Genomic DNA, 13,125 nt, shown 5'->3' with positions numbered 1-13,125 from the left:
ACTACTCTTTTGCTTAATTCTTATATTTCAGTGATAATGGTCCCCACCCCCCGAAGATGGAGAATTCTCTGAGGGCATCGTAGACTCTCACAACACTGTTTCCTTTGTTAGGAATAATTGCCTCTCGTTTTTCAGCTTGATAGCTTTTTCATCCTCATATTCCATTTCGGGCCTCATTTCTCAGATAAGACTTCAAGCTTGACTTTTGTAGCATCTCATTTTATTTATTCATAGCAATATATTAGCATTCAGATGTATACATACCCATGATCATTTAAATAATGTTTGACTTTATATAAGTGTTCCTCATGAGTATAGAAAACCATTTCCATTTTAAAAATATTCTCATTGCTTGACACTGTCTGAGGATGTCTCTCAGCATATATTTATTAAATTAACGAAACCTCCTAATCTAGAGCACTTGATAGGTTTGTTATCCACCATTCAATATCGAGTTTAGTTTGCAAAAACTGTCCTAGGTTATTTAATAGGTTCTTGGTTCAGCCTATCCATAATAGTGGTTAATTGGGGTTTGACTAAGCTTATCCCCTATGTCAATCTTGTGTCAGAAGGTAAGTGATGGTTTGTTTCTCAGAAGGTTGGCATAGTGAGTCTAAAGAGTATGAGAGGTTCTTCTCCACTTTAGACCCCTAACTAATTATGAATATTGATTAAATGACACTATCAGTCTCTGGTGAATAGTAGAGGAATAAAGCCTACTCATATTTGTTTCTATGGTCAGGTACAATGCTAGGCACAATGCTTAGCAAGCAAACCCTTCCTAACCTACTGTTATCTTTCACTGAGCAGAGTTGTAGGGAAGTTACCTTAGGAATGCTCACTGCAGCTGATAACTGAAGAGACATTGAAACGTTTTGCTCATATAAGCCCATTTCATTTGATAGAAAAACTCTCAGTGTGTTTTGCCTACACACAGACAGTTCACCCAGCCAGCCAGGTCTAAAGCTGTGGCTGGTGCTAGCTGTATAATGCAGTACAACAAACCTTTCAAAATGCAAATGCAAAGAAATACCTTATTCATCTGCAGCTTCAGGCGAAATTGAGAAAGCCAAGTGCAATTATGCAAATGGGACAGCTGCCAAAGAAGGAGTTGGCCAACATCTTTAATTTTGCAAAGAGGGATGTTATCAATTTATATATATAAATCTCCAGCTGCCTCTGGAGAGATAATGAGTCCTCCAGGGTACAAAGTGAATAGACATTTTTTCATGGAAAATTACTAATATATAAACAATAATGTTGATGCCAAGGTACATATAGTATCTGCTGTCAACCAGGTAATTATGCTGCATATAATTAGACAGTGTTAAAGCATTGGCCAAGGTCTAGAGTTTCATTTATGAATGAGTTTTTATTTTTGTCTTTTGAATAACAACCTTGATGAGAGTAGACATGTGATAAACATAATACACTCAGCATGTTGTCTCCCCAAATGTTTTGAAAAAAATTCAAGCCTATGTTTAAGAAGTAAATGTTAGTCAATATATTCTTAAAATGTTTCTTATCCTCAAAGTGAAATCTTGAATCCAATGAAAATTCTTTTACTTTATATTTATACTCTTTTTTTTCTTGGAAACCAAAAAAGGCAACTGAAAAAAGACTATATTATTTTATTTTAAGAATTAATTAAATAACTGGACCTAGTGGCACATGTCTGTAACACTAGAACTTGGGAGGTAGAAGTGGGAGGTAGAAGGATCAGGAGTTCAAGGTCAGCCTTGTCTACTTAATGAGTTCAAGGCTGGCCTGGACTATATGACACTCTGTCTCCAAAACAAAAAAATACTAATACATAAATTGATTGATTTCCCCAATATAGAGTCATTTCATTGGGTACTAGCAATATATGGGGGGTTTGGTATACAACTCCAGACACAGTTCCTGAATGCAATGGACATGGCAGAGCATTAGCAAGCAAACCCATGAAGAGTGGAAAAGCCATAGATATTGCAAGGTGTGCAAAGGAGATGTGCCTGGGACTGTTGCATGAAAGTGGAAATTAGCTTGGTGAGTTGAATATAGTTAGAAGTCAAGAAGGACTTATTTGCAAGCTGAAAGTTTGAGCAGGATGGAAACAACTTTTGTGAGGCAAAGGCGAACACGTTTTATGGTCTGGACTGAAAGGTTGCCCTGTCAGTGGGGAATAGAATGTGGAAGGCTGGTGAGATTACAGAAGCAGCCATGACTCAGGTCAACAGCAGTTACGCAAGTATGACATATTAATGTATTTATTTGGGTTACCATTTTAGAGTAATAGATGGTACCCCAGAGTCCTACTTATATTGATTGACATTAACTCCTACGTTAATGCCAATTTAATTCAGAATACCAATATATACTTGATAAAATGTGAGTAGAATAAAATATGTATGCAAGACTGGTGTATATCTCGCTTCATTTTACATCTTTGCATTTGAAGGATTTCCCACCCCTCTACCCCTTGAGATAGGGTCTTACTTGTAGAGTAGGCTGGCCTCATCCTCACAATGCGACTTCCATCATCCTAGTACTAGGATTACTGGTGGGTACCATCCACGGTCATCTCACACTTGAGGTTCAAATGTTTTCTTTATTATTTATTTACCTATTTTTCCAAATGTTTTCAATGTAGATGAGCAAATAGCATGTTTCCAGGAATCAAAGGATGGAGATATGTAGAGGAGAGAGTGAAAAGTTTAAGGTAAAATTTGGATATTTCAAATACGTCAATATATCAATATATCTATATCACACACACACACACACACACGATTAGGTTTGGATGAAAAAAAAACATTCAGTCTGAATTCCAGTGAGGTACTTGGAAAGAAAGTGAAGATAAGTTTTAGGTTTTGGGTGTCCCTTCTCCTTCTTTGGTTTTGCCAGTCCTGAAGATCTCCATTTTCTAACACAAAGAAAAACAAAAACCACACTGGCCCCCATTACTGACAAGAACTGATCACACGCAGGAGTAGATGGTCAGAGTACTCCATTTCTTGTGCTACGTTGATCGACTTAGGGCTATCAGGGCACGATGGGAATCATTATTGAAACGGTTTCTGAATTTATATATCCTGAAAAAAAATATATCCTGTTTTATGTGTTTAAGATATTTTGAGTTGGATTTCTGGCCTTTGATCCCTCTCTTACATGAAAGTTCAAGACAGTCATGCTTAGGTCAGTTTAACTGTCTATCTTTACATCAGCATCATAAAAATATTTCTATTTCTCCTTCCTTGGAAGATCTCCTCCTCTTCCTGGTTCCTTACTAGCTACCTAAACTCTGTAGCTATTCTAATGGGAGCACAAATACCTTAAAAGATAACTTTCATATATAAAGAAAACAGGCAATATTTGCCTTTTGGGGTTTTGGTTACCTCACTTGGGATGATTGAGTCTTGCTACATCTACTCCCCTGCAAACTTCATAATTTCATATTTTCTTACTTAATGCAGGTTTTCTTCTCTATTCATTACTTAATGGAAATCCAAGGGTGTTTTCAGTTTCTGTCTATTATGAATCTCTGTAGTGGGAAGATACATTTGGATATATGCCAAGGAGTGGGATAACTGCATCTTGTGGTAGGTATGTTTCCATATTTTTGAAAATTCTTCACAGTGATGAAATAGTGGCACAATGTTAACCGACTAGTTTTTGATGGATTTAAGGCACACTCTGTGAGATGAAACCCATATCCAACATCGCTATCATGGCCTGCTTGTTATCTTCTGGCTGGCCAGAGGGAACCAGATAATATTTTTTGCTTCAGGGCCTTGAGCTGGCAGACCCTGCCCCCCCCTGCCCCCCCTGCCCCCCCCCCCCCCGCATTTTGTTTCCTGACAGTAAGAGATTGCCTGGGATCTCTTCCTTGGACCTGCATTCATTTGTCTAATGACATCCTTTGACACAATGTCAGCAAACCCAAGGAAGCCCAAGTTTTTTTTTCAGAACCCAGAAATGGCTTGTTCATTTTCCCAGTGAGAAGTACTGTATTTCTCACAGCCAATGCTTCAAGCATCTTGAGTTTTGGCTAAGAAAGTACCGTATTTCTCATAGTTACTGCTCATGTTTTGAGATCTGAGACTTTTAGTGACTTGCTCAGAATATTGTTGTGAATTGTTGAATTCACTGCAATTAAAGCACCAGGTACTTTGAGAGCAGAGCCCTCTAACTATAGCTTGTCCTATGATATTGACATGATGCTCATTAGAACCAATATCAGTCATGTCCCTTATCTATTTGTCCATTTGCCCTGCTCATGCCTTTAATGATCGAACAACAAAAGACATCACTTGTCTAGTATAACAAGATTGAGAAATTGCTCAGTGGTTAAAAGCACTGGTGCTCTTCCAGGGACCTAGATTTGATTCCCAGCATCCAAACGGCAGTTCACAACCATCGGTAACTCTGGTTCCAGAGAATCCTACACTCTTCAGGCCTTGACAGGTACCTGGCATGGCTGAAGTGCACAGACATACATGTGAGCAAAGCATGCATATGCATGAAAATAAATAAATCTTTAAAGAGAAAGTTTATCATTATCTTAACATATTTAATCTCCTTCATTCGCTCTCAAAGAATCTTCCTGAGGACAATTCTTTTCAAGTATAGTCTGGTCTCCCCTTCCCCCTCAACACACATGCCACAGCTGTATCTGTTAGCGGTTGTCATACATGTAACTGCCTTTGCCTATCTCTACTTCTGGTGGAGATATTGTTCTTACACTAAGAAAACAGTAGAGAAAAAGCCTTGGGCTCATCATCTTGTCTAAACTTTCTCCTGGCCAGGGGGATTTCCCTTCAGATAGTGTTGCGACGTCAGCTGTAATAACAGCACAGTACTCCGATTGTTATTCCTGCTTATATCAGCTGACCGAAATGCCAGAAGACCATGCGTGATGGATTACATATTGCTCCCCCACTGGTTCTTGGTGAAGGAACCCCATTGTGAGGACTAATTTCCACTGTACACTTTTGAATAAGGTCTCCCTTCATTCTTTGAGAGATGCTTCTGCCCCACAGATATGCATAAGTTAAAGCCTAGCACTTCCCAGCCAAAGTGGCATGTGACCATGTGCCCACAAAAATGTTCCAAATAATACCCCCATGTATTTGGTTGACCTACATTTGATTTGTAATCACATCACTCATGTGTTCTGCTCTCTCATCTCTTCTACCCATTTCGTCAAGTGGGCGTCACAAATGCCCAGGCCCCTGGGTTCTTCTGTCCCTGGGATCTAGGTTAGTGTTGCCAGTGGGAGTCTCAGCAAGAGCTGAGGGGCAGGGTGTGTGAGTGCGTGTGTGTGTGTGTGTGTGCATGCATGCGTGTGTGTGTGTGTGTGTGTGTGTGTGTGTGTGTGTGTGTGTGTGTGTTTTCATTAAATTGGTGTTTCCTTACACAAAACTTTGTGATTTCAGTCAGGTAGTTCTATAAGACTCTCCTATCTTCAGGTTAAAGGCATAAAGACCTCTCACAACTAGCCCTAGACCTCTTCTCTGTGACCTCATCTCCTTCTTTGGAAAGTTTTCCCTTTAAGCTCTCTACACGTGGTCCAACTTGAGTTGCTTGCATTTTCTACTGCAGTCCTGAAAAACATCGTAAACACGTTAACTAATCAGTTCTCCAAACCTACAGTGAATTTTTTTTTCCACTACAAATCCTTTCAAACCAATGGGATTTATTAAAGCACATACCTGGCCAGGTGCCTGATGCTTTTAGTATGTGCTCTTTTCCTCTATCTTCCTTTGCAAAAATTACATGAAGTTGACTCTAAAATCCTTTTAACTTTAAACTTCTTTATCCTCAGAGTGGTTTGGGCACAATCCCAGGTCCCCTGTTAGAAAGCCATGGTTCAAGCAAGAAGTGCTCCCGTAAGCTGTCACTTAAAAGAGCAGCAGCATTTTACTTTCAGGGAACAATTTTTGAAATGCTAGCAAGCTGAAGACAATTTATTTCTGGAATGTAAGGTGAATAAAATTTTTTAAATGAACCTTTCCCTTAATGAGAATTTTGATGACTTATTTTTAGTATCTGAATAAGTTCAGGTGAGCATAGATCATATATAATATGTAAATTACAGAGGTGTATATAATTTGGAAATGAAACTTTGGGCCCAGAAGGTAAAATACTTGGTGTTGAATGCCTCTTCTATTGCCACCCCAATGTTAGATGATCTAAAAAAAGATCACTGTGATGAATGAATGATCTGGAAAATGAAAGCTATTACAATGCTACTTCACATTCAATAAACCACAAGAAAAATGGTTTTGATAAAGACAGCTTTCTTTTGAGTGTCAATCAATAGAAATTAAATAGTTCAATATAAGACATTTCAAATGAAAGGGAAAAACTCCACTCAAACTAAGACTCAAGCCTCTATAGCTACCGAAGTTACAAGGTTTTATAATAGCATTTCAAACATTTTTTAAAAGACTGGTTGATGTTGACAATTTTTTAATTAAAAAATATATAAATATTACACTAGTCTTAAATCTCCAGGGCCTTTAGTTCCTACATGGCAATAAAATTAAAATAAATGAAGAAAACTATAAAATAAAATACAAATTAGAGAAATTAGTTTAATGTGATAGATGATGTATTGTTGAAAGGAAATTACTACTTATAAAAGCTCATTTTTATAGTGTTGGGTCATTTAACTCTGGCTGCCTGCAATATATTTTATGATGACTCACTTTTACCACCTTAAAAAAGGTTGGAGTACAAGGAAACCTCTGTACAGACTTCCATGACGTCACTTTGCCTTCATGTGCCTTAGTCTCATCACCTAAGTATTCAGACCATCCCAGTTCCGTCTCATTAGGCAGTGACGACTAAGTCAGTGATCTCTTGTCTGTAGTCTAGTCATAAAAACAGTGACACACACACACACACACACACACACACACACACACACACATACAAAACAGTGACACATGCAGGCTTCAAAGCTGAGTGGTGGTATGCAGTCACAAGAGCAAAACATCCTTGTCTTCAAGATGTATTATATTAACACCAAAGTTAACACATGCTGTTTTTAAAAAACCACGGAGAACTCTGAATTCTTCACAAGCCTTTCCAAAGATATTTGGGAAATAATAATACATAGAGTTTGTTTCAAAAAGACTGGAAATATCACTGAATCAAAAATATTTTTTTTTGTGTGTGTGTGAAAGCATGTCTTACAAGAAAGGGTTGATATGACTTTCAAGGGATGCTGATATAGGTAAAGAATGCTTTGTTTGAAGGAAAAAATAGTAGTGATAAATGGATTTCCAGGAAAATGTGTTGAATATGGTACCTTATAGCTAATGCAATTGTATAATTGAGCCAAAAATGTGTTACCACTTATCTAGTATTTAAAAGTGGTGTAATAGATGAATCATAGCAAACACCGTAACTCTTAGATATTAAGAAATATCTCCTTACAGATGTGAGTGAACTCCTGAAAATGTCATTTTTGATGGATCATTTAAAATGACACTCATTGTTCCTGTATTCTAAATTCACATTAATTGAGAACTAAAATGAAACAATTAGTCGATAACAAATATTTGTTAAAACTTTACATTGCAAAATTACCTTTGGCCCTTGAGCTGTCAGCCATGTAGTGAGCTCTTCCATTGTGTGAATTGCTTACTCCAGGATGAAAACATTAACCAGCTACATTGCAGTGTCTAATGCTGAAAGCAAGCATGGGCTGCATCTCTTTCACAAGGTCTAGCAGAGAAGGCTGCTCAATAGGCCCAGCCAAATGACAAGTAAGGTGCCAGCGAGGCCATTTTACTTATCCAGAATTCAAGGGGAGAAGGAAACAGTGTAATATCATGTCCATTCTTTCCTGTGATTACATGCATTTAAACAAATGGTGGGAAAATATTGAACCAAACTCTGCACATTCTTACTTTGAATTTAATTTAGTTTTATTTTCACTTTTGAGAGATACATTAATCCTAGAATGCCATGGCATAGAAAGGAGAGCAAGATGCAAATTTCACATCGAACTGTTATGTAGTTTTCTTTCTTTTAAAGTTGACTGAGGGCCTCACAAACAGAAGTTCAAAAAGAGACCGAAACCCATTTTAGTGACGTGTAGGACTTTGCATGTTATCAAAGACTACGTGCTAATTTGATATATGTATGTAATGTGTCAGGATCACATCAGTGGAATCGTCATTTACTGTGATAGAATCCTTTAAGTTTTTCTCTCTGTTGTTTTTATTTGTGTGCATGCACACATGTACGTGGGTAAGCATGTTATGTGTGTGAGTGTAGAGGCTAGAGGTCAACCTTGGGTGCTTTTCCTTGAAGCTACCTGTCTTGCTTCTCGATACAGGGTTTTGGGTTTCTCAGTGGGTTCTTTGATTCACCTGTGTGGCTGGGATGACGGGCTAGAGCATCTCAGGAATTCTTACATCTCCATCTTCCAAGAGTTAGCATTACAAGCACTTGGCACCACACCCAACTTTTTGCACGGATGCTGGAGATCAAACTCACACTTGCATGTTAGATGCTTTTCTGACTGAAACTTCTCCTCAACCCCTAGGCTTCTCTCTTATTTCTTTATAAAATATCTGATGAATTGTAGACTATAGTTAGGCTACCGTGTTGGAACAGCGGAACTTCTACCTATAGAACTGTATTTTGCTACCCGTTGTCCGATTTCTCCCCTCTCCCTCCTACCTAACTTAGAGTGACTATTAGCCTACTCTCTACAAAACTCAACTTAAAAAGAAGTTCCTGCACGTGAGAACGCATGCTTTTTGCCTTTTTTGTGCTTAGCTTACTTCAGTTAACGTGGTGTCATACACTTCCATGCAGATTGATACAAATAAAAGGATTATTTATGCATTGAAACATGTTTTTATTGAGTTACATTATCACAATTTCATTACCTGTCCTATAATTGAACAGTTTGTGTATTAGTTACTTTTCTTGTGTCTGTAGCCAGATGTATGGCAAAAGCCAGCATGGTGGTTGGAATAAGAACAGCCCACTAGGCCCTTATGGTTGAATGTTTGGTTCCGTGTTGGTGATCTACTGAAGTAGGATAAGAGATATACTTTGTTGGAGGAGGAGCAGCACTGGCAGTGGATTTGGGGGTTTCAAAGGTATATGTCCAGCCCAGCCTTGTTCTGTGGATCACATGTACGCTCTCAGATACTTCTCCGGTGCCATACCTACCTGCCTCCTGCCATGCTTGGAAATGAACCATCTCTTGGAAACTGTATGCAAGCCCCTGGTTAAATACTTCCTTTTATAAGTTGCCTTGGCCATAGTGTCTCTTCACAGGAATAGAGTGGTAACTAAGAGGTTAACTTAAAGGAGAAAGGACTTATCTGGCTTCACAGTTTGAGGGTATAGCCCATCATGGTAAAGAAATCATAGTGGAAGGAATTGAGGCAGCTGGTCACATTGTTGCCACAGTCAGCCAGAGAGTGACAAATTCTGGTGTTCATCTTACTCCCCCCTTCATTTCAGTCTTGAACCCCAACTTATGGACCAGTACCACCTACAATTAAAGTGTGTTTCCCCACCTCAACTGACCTAATCTGAAACTCCCTTGCACACATGCACAGAAAGTTATCTTCTAAGTAATCTAAGTCTTGTCAAACAGGCCATATTAATCGTCACACCTTGGTTAACTTTATATATTTAAGGTAATGAAAACTTTCATCATGCAAGTCTTTCACTTGCATGGTTAGAGTTACCCATGGATATTTTATATTATTTGAAGCTATTGTGAAAGGTGTTGTTTCCCTGATTTTATTCTCAGTCTGTTTGTCATTTGTATATAGGAGGGCTCCTGAATTTAACTTAATTTTGTATTCAACCACTTTGCTGAATGTGCTTATCAGTTGTAGGGGTTCCCTAGCGGACTTTCTTAGGGTCACATATTTATAGTATCATGCCATCTGCAAATAACAATACTTTTATTTATTCCCTTTCAATTTGTATCTCCTGGATCTCCTTCAGGAGTCTTATTGCTCTAGCAAAAACTTCAAGTACTATACTGAATAGTTATGAAGAAATTGGACCTTGCCTTGTTTGTGATATTAGTGAAACCGCTTTGAGTTTTTCTCCATTTAAGTTGATGTTGGCTATGGGCTTGCTGTAAGTTGCCTTTATTATGTTATGTCCCTTGTATCCCTAATGTCTGCAGGACTTTTACTATGAAGAGATATTGGATTTTGTCAAAGGTCTTTCTGCATCTGATGAGATGATCACGTAATTTTTTTTCTTTCAGATTGTTTATATGGTAGATTGCATTGATTGATTTTTTTTTGTATATTAAACCCTCCCTGCATCTCTAGGATGAAGCCTATTTGATATTGGTGGATGATCTTTGATTCAGTTTGCAAGTATTTAATTGGGTATTTTTGCATCTATATTCTTAATACTGGGAGGACTGTAATAGAATGCCTGTTTTACAAGTGTCACATCTCATGCATTTTCAGAGGCTGTACACTGTGTGGGAAATAGAATCTTATGGCTTTTACCTAGTGACATTGATGCATTAGTGAAAGATTTCTCAGAGGACCAATTATGAGCTAAAAGTAAACCATGGAAACCAAGAGGGAACATCTATGCAACATACTGAGATTTATCAACTGTAACAGTGTAGTCAGAAAAGCTCCAGAGATATTTGTGAGCTTCAGGGAGTCTGTTCAACGTCACTCAGGGTTTTGCCTGAAGAGGAATAGGACCCAGAGACTTGAAATAGGGACAGCCATGTTGATGGACCTGAAATTCTTGAAATTCCAGATTTCCCTGTAGAAGTGATTTACGTTTCTTCCCTACCTTTTGTGTTCTTTCTCCTCAACATTAGAAGCTGAAGAAGTATAGTAGTATAATAAGCCTTTATCTCTCTCTTTATCAGTTCTCACCTTTAAAAAAAAATTTGAACAGAGGTACCCTATTTCATGGGTGTATAATGCTGCTCCCAGGAGCAATGGACCTTAAAGGGGGAAATTCAAGTGCCAGGCTCACTTACAAGTTGTGGCTTAGGGAGGCCATATAGGTTTAACAATACAGGTTATTGCCTTACTTTTGGTTGTTCGCCAGAACTGGACTGTAAAGACCCTATTCCTTAAGACACTATGTACTTTAGCTGTTGGATATGGAGGTATGAAACTGTAATTAGTCTCTTGCTGGCTAGTGTTCATAATGCCAGCGTGTGCTATGGAGGCTGCCATGGAAGAAATTATCAATAGTCTTCCCCAGCAGTGGGATCCGCATGCTACAATACTGACCTGATAGTCAAGATCTCATGATGGAGGAAATGGTAAATATGTATTGTATATCACACACACATACTCACACACACACACACACACACACACACACACATGTATGTATTCCTATGTTTTCAACTCTGAGTGTCTTTACCTGTATAAGGAAATAACAATACCACATGAAACTGCTAAGAATATTTGCACTCAAGTCCAGTTTTGTCCTTAGGACCTATGACTTTGGAACATTATTTACATTTTATTTCTACATTTTTTTTATAGAATAGTTTTAGTGGTTAAAGGGAGGTGCCATCTATAAAGCACTTAGTAGTATTCGAAAATCATAGCTACCAAATATATAATAGGGATGAAAAGTCTGATTATTAGGCTATAATAATGGAAATTTGCATAGATGGCATCACTTTCCAAAATGGTCATCTAATGCAATGTGTGACAAGAATGAAGACAGCAAAATCACTTCAACTTCCAGCAAGTTTTATGGGCCTGCCTGGTATTAGACAGCATTATACATTTAGAGGGGATGAGGTCCCTGACTAAAATGAGCTTGCCGCCTAATGTGGGAGACGAGTCATCCACATGCAGGAGATTGCTTGTAAAACTATCACAGCTCGGATTGCTTCCGTGGTATAAGTCCAGCATCTGAGAACTGATATTTGTAATTGTTTCATTTTTAATAAAATGCTCATGAGAAAGAACCAAGTAATGTAGTATCAACAGTAGTGATATACGGTGATGTATCATGTCATAAAGGGCTAAGCAGGAGGTATCAAATAGTTTAAAATGAGAGCAGTATGAGTTTAAGTTAGAGTTGACTTCTGTTACTCACAGCTGTGACACTGCCACAGCACAGAAGGTCACAGTGAAGCACACAGGTTCCTTTGACCCTTGACTTAAAACTTCCTCTTCAGCTATTCATGCATATGAACATGTGTCTATTTATATATATTTTTATTTGCATGCAAATGTGTGTGCTTGTGTTTGCACATGTTCACCTGTGAGTGCACATGCTTTTTTTTTTTTTAATGTGTGTGAGTACCCATGTGAGTCAGTTCACATCCACATATGGGTGAGTGCTTGTGGAGACAGGAAGTTGAAGTTGAACGTCTTCCAGGTTTGCTTTCTGATTTATATATTAAGGCAGACTCTCTAGCTGAACTTAGACTTCACTAATTTGGTAAGTACAGCTAGCCAACTTGCTTCCGGGATCCCCTGTCTCTGCCTACTTAGGGCTAACATTACATACTTGGCTGCCATTTCTACCTGGGTATTTATGTGGGTCCTGGGAATTGAACTCTTGTCCTCACTGAACCATCTCCAAGCCCCATTCTATTTAAAACTTATTGAATAAGATTTCTTTTTGCTATGTTAACATTAAACTCATGGCCAACAGCACTGTACCTAATGTTTGAGTGATACTGAACATATTGTCTTTATAAAGTTCACCCAGACTTCTTGTGTTTATGTCTAATTAAACAGGTTAACACTACACTTGGGGTCCCTTTAAAGAGCAAAATCAAGGACAACCGTAGAAGGTGTCAAGTTCACCCTGAAGTGATACTTATTTCTATTAGGAAAGGCTGTTCTACTCAAATGAGAGCATAGTATTCTGTATATTTCTTTGAATGACCTTAAAACTATAATGGATATTGATTTGGTGATTGTGGTAGTGGGTAGTGACAGTGACGGTGGTGGTGGTGTTCCTGATAAATTTTAGCACATGCTAAATCCATGAATAATGAAGATAGACTGTGTGTTTGTGTGTGTGTGTGTGTGTGTGTGTGTGTGTGTGTGTGTGTGTGTGTGTGTATTGCAGATTCTGAGGGCTTCATTGAAGAAATGAGTTTGTGACAGGTTTGGAGCATAGTGATGAAGATGG

Source organism: Acomys minous, assembly GCF_964271855.1.
Source record: "Acomys minous genome assembly, chromosome: 9".
Lineage (NCBI taxonomy): Eukaryota > Metazoa > Chordata > Mammalia > Rodentia > Muridae > Acomys > Acomys minous.
This window is presented reverse-complemented; position numbering follows the sequence as displayed.